This window comes from Micrasema longulum, unplaced genomic scaffold (genome assembly GCF_059751315.1).
Source record: "Micrasema longulum isolate JH-2025_06_02 unplaced genomic scaffold, ASM5975131v1 h1tg000807l, whole genome shotgun sequence".
NCBI classification, from domain to species: Eukaryota; Metazoa; Arthropoda; class Insecta; order Trichoptera; family Brachycentridae; genus Micrasema; species Micrasema longulum.
Window position 1 is genome coordinate 57,999 of NW_028277999.1, and position 12,975 is coordinate 70,973.

General features: G+C 31.0%; 1 protein-coding gene across 1 annotated transcript in view; it reads left to right on the plus strand.

The window, feature by feature from the left end:
- The first annotated feature begins 5,569 nt into the window (after positions 1–5,569).
- Positions 5,570–12,975, plus strand: part of LOC148278936 (pyrokinin-1 receptor-like) — a 198,638-nt gene continuing 191,232 nt past the window's right edge. The window contains exon 1 of the mRNA XM_088230690.1: positions 5,570–5,954. The gene's annotated coding sequence lies outside the window, so the exon portion shown is untranslated. The remainder of the gene's footprint in view (positions 5,955–12,975) is intronic.

Here is a 12,975-nt window from a genome sequence, read left to right on the forward strand (position 1 = left end):
GAATCGAACCCGGAACCTTCCGTGCGTGAGTCAAGCGTCTTGACCACTACACCACGGAGGCCGCCGATGCGATGAAGATGCTTCTTTTAGTGTAGTGAAGTGAAGAAAATCATCTTTAAATCGAATTTGACGTCCATGTATACAGCGGAACTATGGAACAATTATACGCAAGCAGCATGAAATAAGATAAGGGTATAATAACGCATACAGGTAATTATTTAGACGGCCTTTGCCTAGGTACTGCAGCGCCTTCGAAATGTTTACAGCTAGACGGGTACCTTTGCTGCCCTACTTCGCCAAGGAACCTGGAGCCTATGGGAACGCCTGAAAAGCTACAACAAGCGCTTTTCCAAGCCACTGCAGGGTGGATCCAATCACCCCTGTTCGAGCGATGGCGGAATATGCTGAGACCACCACAAGTGCTTCAAATATAAAATTTATATGATAATTTTGTATAGTATTGTAGAATTCTCACTGCACTCACTATGTAGCCATTTTATTGGAATAAAAATAATAAATAAACCACCAAACGTTCTTTAGCATATTTCAGAGTCCATGAAGTTAATACGAAAAAAATATTTTTTTCCAAATTTTGTCGCATTTTCATGGAATAACTCGACAGTTTAACAAATATATCTTATTAAATTGTCCAAATTTAAGAAAGTCTCATAAATATTAAATATACTAGAATTTCTTATTCGTTTGACTAATGTATTTAATTGTGTTTTATATTTTAATCACGAGTTTTAGTTTTTTTTTTTTTTTTTTTATACGCCTCCACTAGTTTTAGTTTTAACAAGATTTAAAAAAATTGATATTATTAAAGTATCTATTTCGAAAGAGGCGTAAATTTTTAATTTTCTTATAAAAAAATCAAATCATTTACATTTTTTGGTTTCATTCTGAAACATCTTACCATCTAAAAGATTTATGATTAAAATGTGAAGTCAACTTAAATACGACCCTCCGGTATGGATTCCTTGTAATATTCACACTAAAGTCGCTAAGCTTTGAGCTAAACTTTTGAAAGATATAATATAAGCAAGTAAAAAGTCAACAATATTTTGAGTTTTTCCAAATGTTTGCAGACAGACTGGATTTTTTCCCTCAGTGTTGAGAAAATGTGGATGTTTAAACATAGGCAGAATGGTGAATGTTATTCAGGGTGTGATGTGGCCACTTAAACTAGCCAATGGCGTATCACAAGCCCTGTAAATGCCTAGACATCCGTATTTCCTTCTTAAAAATGTTTTTTGAATAATGAAATTCAGCAAGAGTGTTAATCTGAGTCAGGTATAATTGTAAAGATTGTGAAAGGGTCTCTAAGATGGTTTGGTCTTGCAAAACGAATGGATGACGAAAAAATAATAAAATAGGTATACATGACTATAATTAATAGTAACGTGGGACGAGGACGACCAAGAAAGACGTGGCATGATCAGATAAACCAAAATCTTAAGCTTGGTCATGTCAAAAGCAGGCAGAACCGAAGGGTATTTATGATAAGATGATGTGGAAGAAGCTGGGAATGTATGCCACCATGGACGTGTTTGGCAGTCCATCCTCTCTGCCTGCTGCCTACTTTGATGTGTGATGGTAGTAGAAGTAGTATTAAAAAAAAAATCCCCTCTTTGGCAACAAATTAAGAAATAAAAATCATTTACTTGTCCTAAAGTTTGTTAGTGAAAGAACTTAGTGGAAGTTCATTGTATTTTATTTTAGAATGAAAAGACGAATGATATATTTTTTTAATGGAATAACCCGCTAAGCCTCTATTTCAGAAGCTTGTCAGCAGGTAGGAAAGTAAGGATATGGAAGAAAGCTGTGAAAAATACACCACATCACCCAGACCAATTGAGAAAAAAATCTTTCTTTAACATAATACAATAAAACCAGTGGAAAAAATACAATAAAAAATACCATAATATTAAAAAAGGAACAAAAACATAAAAAATAGTATACAATAGTAAACAGTATTTATATATAAAAAAATATTACATCTGTATCAAATATAAATATTTACCTACATTAAAGAAACGTAAATTTCAGAAAATAGCAGTTTTCAAAAAGAGGAAGAGAAGAAAAAAAAGAAAAAGAAAGTGCTTTAAACGGAAAGTTAAAAAGTTTACTTCATGGTTTATATAAATTTTAATACTAAACAATAATAAAATTTAAAAAAATATAAAAAAAACAATATATTTATATATGTAGTGCCCTACACAAGTATTCACGACATGGTAGCGCGGGTGGGATGTTTGTTGCTTCTAGATTATCCCACAGGAATGGACTGTGGAAAATACCAGAATTGTGCAATATATTTGACTTTTTAAACGCTCTTTTGTATAAAGGGTGTTCTTTAAACCCTGTCACATCCAAAACCACAATGATCAGTATAGGCAAGAAGACATAAGCATATTTAAAAAAAATATTTAAAACCAAGAAAAAAAAAACAAATGGTTGCTTACCTCTGTAGGGGAAAAGTGAGGGAAGCGCGGCGTAGTATCATACTCCCTCCTCCCCCCTCCTCGTTTCACCCCTGTAGAAGTAAGCAACCATTTGCTTTTTAAAATATTTTTTTTTTAAAAATGTTTTTCGTTCTAAAAAAGATATTTTATGTGCCGATATGTCTTCTTGCACATACTGATCATCGTGGTTTTGGATGTGACAGGGTTTAATGAACACCCTGTGTAATGTGATCGAGGCTTTAGAAGTTTTAATTAACAATTACACCTTACTAATAAAAATTGAGTTTCCGGATTGTAATATAATGAGGATAAATTGTTCCTGGTTTCGTTATTTGTACTTAATAGGAGTTACCGGAAGAACATTGAAGCTGAATCTTACTAGAAGACCTTCAATAACCAAGCGCTCCAATTAAAATAATCGGTAATGCAAGATAGGCCAGGCCGCAGGATCGAAGATTAAGAAAAATATACACTTATCTTAAATTTGTTTTTGAAAAAAATGCCATCCAATCCATTGCTTTTGAATCATTATATTTTATATTATTTTACCGTAATATTTTGCTGTGGCTAATGTCACTGGAAAGATGTAGATCTATACTACAGCAAAGACGGAAAACATTCTTGCCGTTTACAAGACTTTGTGAAATGTGTTTTATTTAAATAAAAAGACTTATTCGATTCGAGAGGTCCCGAGTTTGATTGGTTGCCATGAAATATTTATTTAAAAAGGTGTTTTTACACTAGAATATTTCATAGTACCTGGACTGGCTCCTGAACCGTAAGACTGCTCATCTTACCTTCATGTAACAAAAATGATCAATAAATTTTATTTTTTTATTTTTTATTTTATTTTTAATTTTTTAATTTTAATTTTTGGTTATTAAGAAAAACAACAGCAATACAAAAAAATATACACAACATTATAAAAAAAATAAAATAAAGCCAAATCAGTTTTCCACATAAATACAATTATAAAAATCCAGTTCAGTTAAATATGATTCATAGAAGTGCATGTGTGCGAGTTTTTTTTTGTGTGAGGATGCGTGTGTAAAAAAGTGGAGTGTGGTTTTGGTAGGTATGTGAATATGTGTGTGATTGTATATGGGTGTGAGGGTAGGTTTAAGAACAGGGTAAGTGTGTATATGATATGAGTGAATAGAAACAATTTGAAATTATAATGTAAAAATATTTTTTTTTTTTTTAAATTTTTTTTCAAATAATAGTTTTTTAATTTTGGTTTTAAAAGTGAGTTTACTGCAGTTAAATATGTCTATGTTATTGAAAAATAAATTGATTTTTTTTTATTTATATTATATATTTTTTTATTAATAAATCAAATTACACAAAGTATTTTACAAGTATAATACGTTGAATAACATTTCCAGGAGTTACAACAACTCAATTCGGGACAAAAATATTATTAACATTTAGAAAATAACACATTTTGAGAACAACAAAGAAACAAAGCAAATGTAGCACCTTTATAACTCAATCGCTGGCACAGCGCGGGTGTAAACTGTTTAACTCGGTTATAAGTTTAGACTATATTCTGTCTGCGTAATCTATAAGTGCGAAAGCACTACAATTAATGATATGAATCATAACACGTATAAAACATGTGAGTCGAGGTCCTGTAAAAATACCAAGACATAATATATATTTGTGTACAAATGCAGTGCCCTATGTACCGTTAGGTGCGGAAAAGGAACGACGATTAGTCAAATTTGTTTTTTTACACCAAAACAGCTCAGAAGACATAATTTCGGCGGTAAATTACAGTACAGAACACCCAGGCTTGAGAAAAATAATATTTAATGCTTGTCTGTTCTCCGGGAATCAAACCCGGGATCTAACCACTACACTACGGACGCCGCCAATTTGTTATGAAACCAAGCGTACATTTTGAATGTAGTAACCTGTTAAGCCTGAAGAGGCTTGTCAGGAGGTAGGAATGAGAAGATATATGAAAGTTGATGAAAAATACACCAAAACACCCAGACCAATTGAGAAACAAAATTCTTGGATTTTTTATCGGAACTGGTTGGAATCGAACCCGTGACGCCAGTTTCACAGTTGACTGTCTAAAACTTAATCAACTGAATATTTTAATCAAAATTAATACTAAACAGATATTGAGAACAGTTTTAAGGAGGGAATATCCTTTATTAGCTGGTATAAGTGGCTAAGAGGCCCTGGCATTGATGGGTCTTCTCTGTCTATATTTTGGTCATCTTTACTATCAGAATAGTGTCTATTAATAAACCAAACCAAATCTTATAAACCAAATCTTAAAAACCTATCGTGTAACTATTACAAAATGATATATGTATTTGGTTCTGGACTTGATAGTTATAAAACGAGTCTGATTTATTTTTTTCTCTCGCAATATTATTCTTAAACTTTTCTATATATTTAAAAATGTTTTTCCTTTTTTTGTTTTTTCATGTTTATGTATTTATTTCGTTAATATTTTTGGTTGCTTATGTTTATTTACCTACTTGTTACCATTGTTATAGTTATGCAATTTTATAAGTTTTTGTTATGTATTTATATATGTATTTTTTTTCATATTTATGTTAAATATAATATGTTAAAGGCAATTTATGCCGTTTATGTAAAAATAAATAAATAAATAAAAATATAGATTTCCGTTGTCGTCGTACCAGATTAAATTCCCTTTTTTACGAGAATGAACTAAATCGTTGAACAATTAAAATTTAAGTTAGTTTACAAGACGAATAAAAGTATTAAAAAAAAAAGTATTACATCGGTACATATTTATATGACTTTCCAATAATTTGTGTAATAGAGTGTAACGAGAATAAGAGACAACTCTCCTTCAAATAAAACGAAGCGAACATAAGTAAATTTTTACTAAAACCAAAAAGATAGTTGAAGGAAGGCAAGCATATTTTTCTAGTTGAAAATAAGCAAAACTACATCACGAAATTAAATTACTATTTGGAATAAACTATTTTTCGCAAGTTTCGTTTTGTAAAACTGAAACCCTAATTTTTAAATCAGAAAATCCTGTATCACGGAGAGATTTCAATGAATTGGAACCTTTCAAACATCCCACGCTTTACCTTTTAACTTCAATCTTCAGTACTCATTCTGTGCTAAGCGGAGTAGCACGCGTTCGCGCGTCCGTGAGAAACTCGTTCATGTGTTTCGATCGCGTATAATTTCAGTCAAAACAACTTTTATCGCATCAAAACAGGTCTAGTGATAGTAAAAGTATTTTAATATGGCTAAATCAGGTGTTTTTAAAAGTACGGATAATAATTTATGTCAAATTTGAGTTTACGGGAGTTTAAAATTATTAAAAGTTGATACAATCCACGAGTATTTCTGTGAAGTTTGTGAGTTTTTAATCAGTTTGAATGGTGTTGATTTCAGTTATTTTCTTGTTTTTTGAATAATTTTACAACAATAATAATTTGGTGTGAGTTTGTTTTGTGTAAAAGAGTAATCGAAGATTCTTTGAAGGTAGGTGAACAATGTTTGAATTATTTTGATAGTTAATCGTTATTTTTATCTGAATCTAATTGCTTACTAAATTAATTTATTTGTTGATTTCCGTTTCAATTACCTAGTGAGGCAGGTAATTATAAAACTTAATATAATTTTATTCCCGTTGTATTCAATATTAATTACTTACATTTCTATCACAGAAGCTTTTTCTGAGAATAAGAGATAAATTAATGCAAATTTCAAATTCAATATCGATATGTATATTTCATTTTAGCACAAATGATTAAATATAAAATTTTATTTGATGTTATAAAAAACACGATTGAAAGAATGAAAAACCAGCGCCATTTTAATGGCTCTTTTATGGGCCAAATCACGCATGCGCATAAATCCACAGTAATTTTCCGTAAAATTATAGTGTATTATTTATTCATTACGTCTTTTATAGTATTAATTTATTTCGTATGCATAATATGACAGCTCAAGTCCATAAAATCCAACATCATTTTATATTTCTAAACAATAAACGAGATAAAGACGTTAATAAATAAAAGAATTGGCGAAGTTCAAAAGAAAAGCTCGAGCGGAGAAAACTTTTTGTCAAAAAGCCTAAAAAGCAAGAAAGTGAAATTGTAAAGACGCCTTATTTATTAAATTATTTTCCTTCAAAACTTTATTGTTTTTTTTTTATATTAGCTACCTCAGTGGTATTATGGTTAAGACGCTTTACGTGCGGAATGTTTCGACATCGATTTCCTGTGAGAACACAAACAAATGAACATGTGATTATTTTCAAGCCGGGGTATTTTGTACGGTAATTCACCACTTTAATGAGGAAATTCAGCGTCGTTTTTTCTTTATAGTCTATTAAACTAAGCTGAAAATAAAAAAAATAAAATTTGTGCATCGTATTATCAGCGAAATGATTTTTTTAAAGTTTTGTAATTCTGAAATAACTCCGCGTGTGACGTCAGAGGTTATTTTCTGTTAGTTATTCCGATTGGTTCGTTTACGGTAAGCCAACTGTATAACCTTCACAGCTCTTATATCGTTGGTTGGTCATATGAACCAGTGACGTCGATCAAAGTAGTGCGTTTTTATTAAAATATTATTTATTAATTTTTTCGTACATTTTCAAGAAACTTGGCCCTACAACTTAATGCTCCAATTTTACCGTGCACAAGAAAACATGTATCTAATTTTCCGTAGAGCTGAAGTTCCTCATTGTTTGGACTCTAGTTAGATCGCGTCTTGCCATCAGGTTGCCGGTAACAGAGACCAGGTTGTGAGTTGTAAGTTGTAAGAAGCAGAGCAGGCAACAGGTACACAGGTAGAAGGTACCCTTCCTGCGTTATTATGAACCAAGAATCCATGTGAATGATGAATGACGAATGACATTCGTACCTAATACCACGATAAACCGAAACCGATTAGTATAATCATTAAACGTAGGAACTCGGATCATTCTGGACAGAGAAACTTTGTCATACAACTTAATGCTCCAATTTTTACCGCGCGCAAGAAAACATTTTTTGTATCCAATTTCCCGTAGGACTGAAGCTCCTCATTGGACCTCCTGGGTTGTTGCGGTTAAAAAAAAAATGAAAACCACAATTAACCAATAAGTATCTCAACAGAGATGAAGAAATTGATTTGAGAATACAGAAGTTACACATTTGCGGCGCAAATGATTTGATAATTGCTGGTTTTTGGTGACAACTTAGAATAACATTTACCATTTTGCGAACGTTTAACTTCAACACTTTTTCAATTATTTATTTGATTTAACTATGTTATATACAAGACACAAAAGTTTATTTGAATAATTAAATCAACGAATCGTAGTTCGGTAAATTCCAAAAGTTTAATGTTACCTTCTACGAGTTTCCATCACTGATGAAATATTTATTACTCTTGATAGAAACCTGTAGATGAACTCAATTTTTGACTTGAAAAATCCTGGCATATCCGAAATACACCGATATCTAAAAAAAGACGAAGGAATTGTCATTTTATTTATTAAGTATATCATTTATAAAAAAATACACTTGATTAGGTATAATGTATTCCTCACCGGCAAATCCCGTGCCGAAGAATACACTTTTGACAAAGAACAGTTTTTTTTAATTTAATGAATCTATGTTTATATCTATATATATAATAAAAAAGGCAATGTTTGTATGTGTGTTTTTGATATACTAAAAAAATACTGTATCGATATACGTGCGATTTTCAGTAAAATGCAGATCTTTGCCATGAGCACAGTTATAGCCCTTAAACTCTTTCGTTTATTAAGTGGAAAAAAAGTTAGGAATGTATTTGTTTTTTTCATGGTTTGCCAGGGCTGAATTTGCCGAGAGTACATACATCTACAAAATAATAGGTAGGATGTTATTTTTTTGGGTATAATTTTTTTTTTAATGTTGACAATTCATTCAAATACAAAAAAATAATATCGTATCCCAAACTCTATGTTCATAACTTCCGAATAATTTAAAAATATAATAGTATTAAAGAATACAATAAAGACTATAGTAACACGGAACATAGTAAACATATATATATATTTTTAATTAAATAAATACGTAAAAAATAAATGGGCATAATATACTGTACTTTTTACAAAAATATTAGTACGTAAACAAAAAAAAAATGTATTTTACATTTATAAAGAGATGGTGAGAAAAACCACATTTAATTTTTGTGTCATCATCGGGAATCAAACCTGAATTTTATCATCTGTGAGATTAGCGTCCACTAAAGTCTTAATTAATTAACAAGTCCAGATTAAATTATATTTTAATCATGTACTGTAATCCAATAAGAACTTTATGCTTAGGAAATTAAATGAAATACGTTAGAATTACGAACGAAATGGGCGAAATGTTTGAAGAGCATTGGAAGAAAGATAATTTCCTTTTGAACAACTAATTAATTATTAGCTATAAAAGTTACAAGAAGAATCACAACAAATTAAGTTTATTTGACAAAAGTGGTTCAGTTATAAAGTTCTAAATATATTGCAAAAGAGAGGGAAAACATTTTTGAGAAGGGAATATGGAAGTCTAGGCATTAACAGGGATTACCACCTGTCATTGGCTGGTAAACTCTGGTCAACTTTAAAACGAATTGACGGGTTGACGTTGAGTTAGGAGGGTTTCCAGGAATCGAATCTGGGACGGCAAGCATGAAAAACAAATGCACCAACCATGAATTCCAAATATAATAACATATATACATTTTTTTATCTAAAAGGATCTACGATGCAAATGTTGATGGATGCAGAAAACGAGGAAGACCTAGAAAGACATGGCATGATCAAGTCCATCAAATACTTGAAGATGGACATGTCAAAAGTAGGAATAATCGGCGTGCGTGCATAAGAAGATGTATGAATGTAGGGGAAGCGAGGTCTGTATGCCAAGATGGAGTGTTATGGCGTTCTATCCTCTCTGCCTACCCCTACGGGGAAACGGCATTATGGTTTGTTGTTGTTGTTGTTATAGAAACGAAAATTTAATAAAAATCTACGCTATGAAAAGGGGAGGGATAATGAGAAAAGCCAATAAGTCAAAAACCCTTGTTTAAGATTCAGATAGTTTATTATGAACTATTTTGTAAATCACTTTTTACAACCGGAAACTTTAATGAAACCATAGAATAAGTGAAATAATTACGTCGGGGTCACCATTTTGTAGAGATTTATTATTAAACTCTACTTGGTAGTAGCTATTTGTTAGTTCATGTAAAAAATATTATGATTGAATGGATTTAACCTAATGGAATAAATAAATAAAATAATTTAAGTTACTTACAATTTTTGGTTTATTACACATGAAAATACAAAGATTACAGGAATAATATTTTAGAGTGAATTTGAATACTGGTGAAGACAGAGAAGGGCGAGTGACGTGTTACGCGCCCTTAAATAGGTCCATTGGGCACTGTGGCCATAGACAACAACTCTCTGGTCCCCACAGGATCTTATTCGGCTTCGTGTCCGCGAAGGAAATTACTGAAATAACACAACCTTTTTTGTTTCGCCAACTGATAGGTCCATCTCCTGTCAACCATTGCAACTAGTTTTAATTACGAAAAATAATATTTATTTTTTCAGACGATACAATACTGAATGCTTGGGCCTTAACATGAGTCCTAAATGATCGAGTACTTAGAAAGAGGTTAGGTTAGGTAAGGTTAGGTTAGCTTATTCACCTACACACCTTTGAAATATTCAAAAAAAGAATCACTACAAAAAAGGCACCTTACACGTTATCTAATTTTTCTTTTCAAAATTCTAAATAATATAGTTGATTTGCCGTATCTTTTACAAAATATTGGTTTCCGTTGTCCTCTTTGCTATACCAGATTAAATTTCCTTTTTTATATACCTTGTTAAAACAATTAACCTCGAATTTATTCATAAGACTTACCTGTAGAAATTATAATGGACTCAGTATTGATGTAGACTTTTATGTACGTTGCATTTATACAGAAAATTTCTTCATGGGGTCGATTATTTGGGATAGTTGCTGAATGTGCATCTTGAGTGGTTTATGCTATGTATATGTGCCGCATGTAATGTATATGTTTGTGTATGTTTTATATGGACGGACTACGCAAAAATTGTAAAATCATTCAGGGAAATCGACTGGTCTTTTACCAATCAAAATGACATAGAAGATACGCTAGAATCTTTTTACTCGAATTTAAATAATATTATTAATAAGTATGTCCCATTATGCACTGCCAAAACTTCTACTTTTCCAATATGGTTTAGTAAAAATGCCATTGTTGCTGTACATAATAAAAAAAGTATCCACAAACGCTTTAAAGAAACTAACTCTCTTGCACATTACTTGGAATTCAAAAAGTCACGTGCCGATTGTAAAAAGTTATCTAGGGCATGTTATGAATCTTATATTAATAAAATAGAACTTTCTGTCACTAGTAATCCTAAAACATTCTGGAATTTTACTAATTCTCTTAAAGAAGGTGAATTCAGTATCCCCAGTTCAATGTTTTTGAACGACATTAGAGCAGATGACCCACATAAAGTTGCTGACTTATTTGCAGATTATTTTAAAAGTGTTTTTGACGATGTAATAACCGATAACGACATTCCTTCCATGGCCTTAGATAGCGTCTTGGATATTTTTAGCTGCCAAATTACTCTTCATGATGTCATAAATAAAATAAAAGCCCTAGACGTTAGTAAATCTGCTGGTCCCGATAATATCCCACCACTGTTTTCAAAATCTTCTTTACCTATAATAGCTGAACCAATAAAAAATATTTTGAACACTTCTTGAACCTCAGGGTGTTTTCCATATAAATGGAAATTTAGCTATCTTATCCCAATATTCAAAAAGGGCGATAAGAATGACATTACAAACTACAGACCAATCTGTATCCTGCCTACAATACCGAAGTTATTTGAAAGTATTGTTCTTGATAAAATATCGGTGCAAATTAAGAGTATTATTGTACCACAGCAACATGGTTTTACATCTAATAGATCTAATTTTACTAACCTCTTTATTTATGAAAATTATAAAAGTGAATCACTAGGTAAGGAATTACAAATTGATTCCATATACACTGACTTTTGTAAAGCTTTTGACAAGGTCTGTCATAAATTACCATTAGCTAAATTATGTAAAATGGGTTTTGGAGGCAAATTTCTAAACTGGTTAACTAGTTACTTGAACGATAGACAATTAATTGTTAAAGTAAGGTCTTTTTCCTCTTATTCTTATAAGGCTACCAGTGGTGTACCTCAAGGTTCTCATTTGGGTCCAGTGCTTTTTTTACTTTTTATCAACGACATTACAATTTTTTTTAATGACGTCATGTTTTTACTTTTTAACGGATGACCTTAAAATATATAAGGTGATAAAGACCTTTGAAGATTGTTTTTCCGTTCAACAGAACCTCAATTCTCTAGATGAGTGGTGTAAAGAAAATAAAATGAACTTAAACACTAAAAAATGTCAGATCATTCGTTTTCATCGAATAAAAAACCGCGCATTTTTTGTTACAGTTTTGGCGGTGTCAATCTTTCTACAGTATCAGTGATAAAGGATCTCGAGGTATTTTTTGATGAAAAATTGTCTTTTGTATATCATGTCAATGAAATTTCAAGCAAGGCATTAAACATGTTGGGCTTTATTTTGAGAAATACAAAAAATTTCAAGTCCATCCGATCATTGAAAATATTATACTGTTCTCTTGTAAGAAGTAATTTAGATTTTAATTCATCAATATGGTCACCCTGCTATAATGTTCATGTTTATAATATAGAAAACATTCAACATAAATTTCTACGATATATAAACTACAAACTAAACATTCCAATACAAAATGTGGATTATGACTATTTATTAACACTGCTTAACCTAACAACACTTTCTGAAAAAATAACTATTAATGATCTCATTGTACTGTATAAAATTGTAAACTCTCTTTTTGACGCACCAAAAATACTTGAATTGATTAATTTTAAAGTACCTGCTGTCAACAGTAGGAGTACTTTATTGTTTCATTGCTCCAGTATTTCTTCCAACCAACAAATCAACTCATTGATACCGAGACTGCATAGGTTAGGTAACACTTATGGAACGGCTGCAGACATTCTGTCCAATTCTTTACCATCTTATAGTCCACAATATCAAGTTTATTTGTAGCTGCTCGTCAAACTATTATTGACAATTCAATTTCATAAATAAAAAAAAAAACTTATTTGTTTATTTTTATTACCTTATACTTGTTTTTTATTTTTTTACAATTATATCAAATTGCATTGTAGTATTGGCAAATACGCATTTCATAGAAAAATATTTTTATTTCTTATTTTTTCGTGATAATATATGCTTGCTTGTTTATAAACTTAACTTAAAAATGTCTTTCTTGCTTACCGTAACACTTTATTTATTGTTTGCTTTACAAAATTTATTTCAATAGCTTATATCTTTGCATTTTTTGTTTATATGCTTACTGTTTTTTCTTGCATACCTTTGTTATTATTGTTTTTTTT